Source organism: Triticum dicoccoides, chromosome 7B (genome assembly GCF_002162155.2).
Source record: "Triticum dicoccoides isolate Atlit2015 ecotype Zavitan chromosome 7B, WEW_v2.0, whole genome shotgun sequence".
NCBI classification, from domain to species: domain Eukaryota; kingdom Viridiplantae; phylum Streptophyta; class Magnoliopsida; order Poales; family Poaceae; genus Triticum; species Triticum dicoccoides.
In genome coordinates, this window is record NC_041393.1 from 103530581 (window position 1) to 103533131 (window position 2551).

The 2551-nt window shown below is 49.0% G+C and overlaps 1 pseudogene; it reads left to right on the top strand.

The window, feature by feature from the left end:
* Window positions 1-335: 335 nt before the first annotated feature.
* LOC119335458 lies at window positions 336-1409 on the top strand (annotated as a pseudogene).
* Window positions 1410-2551: the final 1142 nt, after the last annotated feature.

Below are 2551 nucleotides of genomic sequence, written 5' to 3' on the forward strand. Positions count from 1 at the left end.
GAATTATACTGAATTTATTTTGGTGTGGATTGCTTTACTGCCAAGCGCCAAGCAGACTAGAGAAGGCAAATCACTCGACATAGAGCAACTTCTCTTGCCTTGCGCACCACATCAGCTCAATAATTACCTTCATCCATGGCCTCCGATAGTAGTACATCAAGCAGCACGAAACGTAAAGCAGTGTTCTCCCGATCGTTCTGGAATACTCGAGACCCCAACCGATCTCCCCAGAACCTTCTAAACCCAATTCAGCATCCCCTTCCCCAAGAAAGCTTTCCCGCTCCTCCTTTACAAAACCCCCCTCCATTTCGCACCCCCCTCTCTCGCTCACCACAAGAATCCAAAATCATCACAGCAGATAGAGAGAGAGAAGAGAGGGAAAGAAGAGAGAGAAAGAGGAGAAGAGACAGACCATGGCCTCCGCCGTCGTTTGCAAGGGCGAGGGTACCGCGCCGGCCAGCCTCCTCAAGTCCGGTGCTCCCGTGGCCTTCTGCCCGCTCCGCTCCCCCGCCGTCACCACCCCCGCCGCCCGTACAGCACCCAGGACAAGGAGGTCAGCCGCCACGACGAAGACTACAGCGGCCGCGACCTCGTCATCCCCAGCTTCTTCTCACAGGGTATGCTTCCCCGCCTGTCTTGCGCCGTTTGTTTGCGTTCGTTGTGAAGTCTTTCCCTGGTGAGTCAAATCAACCTTCTGATCTGCTTTTGGTGTCCTCGCTGTTGATTCTGCAGACGTGCTCGACCCGCTCGGCGCGCCGACCAGTATGGCCCGTCTGCTGTCTCTCATGGAGGACGTCGCAACTAAGACCGGCGGCCTCTCCTCCACTGCTGGTGCTGGGGCGTCGCGGCTCGGACGCTGGGTGGCCAAGGAGGACGACGACGCGGTGTACCTCAAGGTGCCGATGCCGGGGCTGACCAAGGAGCACGTGAAGGTGCGCGCGGACAAGAACATCCTGGTGATCGAGGGCGAGGGCGAGAAGCAGCCCTGGGACGGCGACGACGACTCCGCGGTGCCGAGGTACAACCGCCGCATCGAGGTGCCCGCTGACGCGTACAAGATGGACAAGATCAAGGCCGAGATGAAGAATGGCGTGCTCTGGGTCACCCTGCTCAAGGTCAAGGAGGAGGAGCGCAAGGACGTCTTCCACGTCAAGGTCGAGTAGGTAGTGCCGTCGTGGTAGTGCTCATGGAGGATGGCCGGCGCGAGAGAGTGTGAGAGACGCCTTGTTGATGGGGTCATGTTTGGTGTCTTTCTTCCTTGTTTTGCTTCGTTGATCGTCCTGCATCGAGTAGGTGAAGTTGGCCGCGAGTTTCGGCATATGATGAACTTGCTTTGGTGGTGAAATTGGTCATGAAATTCTGTTGATTTCATCAAATTTGGCATATGATGAACTGATTTGGTGCTGAAATTGGTCATGAAACCTTCTTGATCTCCTTAATTTTGGCGTACTAGACTAGCTTGGTGAAACTGGTCATTAACTTTATTGATTTAGTGGTGAAATTTGTCATGAACTTTGTTTATTGTATCAAGTTTGGCCTGATGAACTACTTTGATTGTCTTAAGCCAGTCTCGCCTGTCTATCTTTTCTCGTCCTTGATCTGTATTGCTTTAAGCTTTCTGCAAAAAGCTGTGCATTCATGCCAACTCTCTGAAAATTTGACTGGTCTCCTCGAGTTTGACGTCATGGAGTTGGTGAACTGGCAGTTACAGGTTGTGCTTATCCTTGAATTATTTGTGCTGAAATTTTTGCTGGTCTGATCTCCTCGAATTTTGTTTGCTTATCCTTGAGTTTAACTTCGTGTAAAAACCTGCATCTGTTCCAGTTTGTAGTTGTAGGGTTCTTGCGTGGACTGTCACAATGGATAGGCGTTTGTTTCTTTATGTCCTGCTTCGTTGATCTTCACAATGGATAGGGCTCCCTCCCTGAATGTTTTGTGTTTATCCTCTGTGTTAACTTCTTGACATTATCAACTATACTTTGGTGGAGCAGTTGATCCTGAACTCTGTTGATTTTCCAAGAATAAAAAAGTGTGATGAACTACTTTGCTGGTGAAAATTCGTCATTAAACTTTGTTGAATCGTCATTGAATTAGCAAGTACACTACTTTTTTCATGTGAGGCCAACAGTTGATTGCACAAATAACAAAATGCAAAAATGTGACTCCACTCAAATTACGCACATAAGTTATGACCGTACTCCTAATATTTTAGTTTCATAGCAACGCACGGGCATTGTGCCAGTTTGTATAATTTCTTTGGGTTAAACTAACACTGGAAATGACACTAATCCACCCAGAAGCTTTTTATTTTGAGCACACCATCTTCTTTCAGTTTCTGGACCCAATTCTGAGCTGTACAGCAAGTACCCTGTATATGGTTCCAAACTGTTTGAAAATTGGTACACTTGTACACCTTAGTACGGTAACACCCCTAGACATCACCCACACACCGACCCTTACCTAGTTTGCTTTGTAGCTGCTGTCAAAGTTTGCTACAGCAAAGTGTTTGGGCTTGCAGAATGCAATTCAGTGCACCTGGGGACACAGGGAG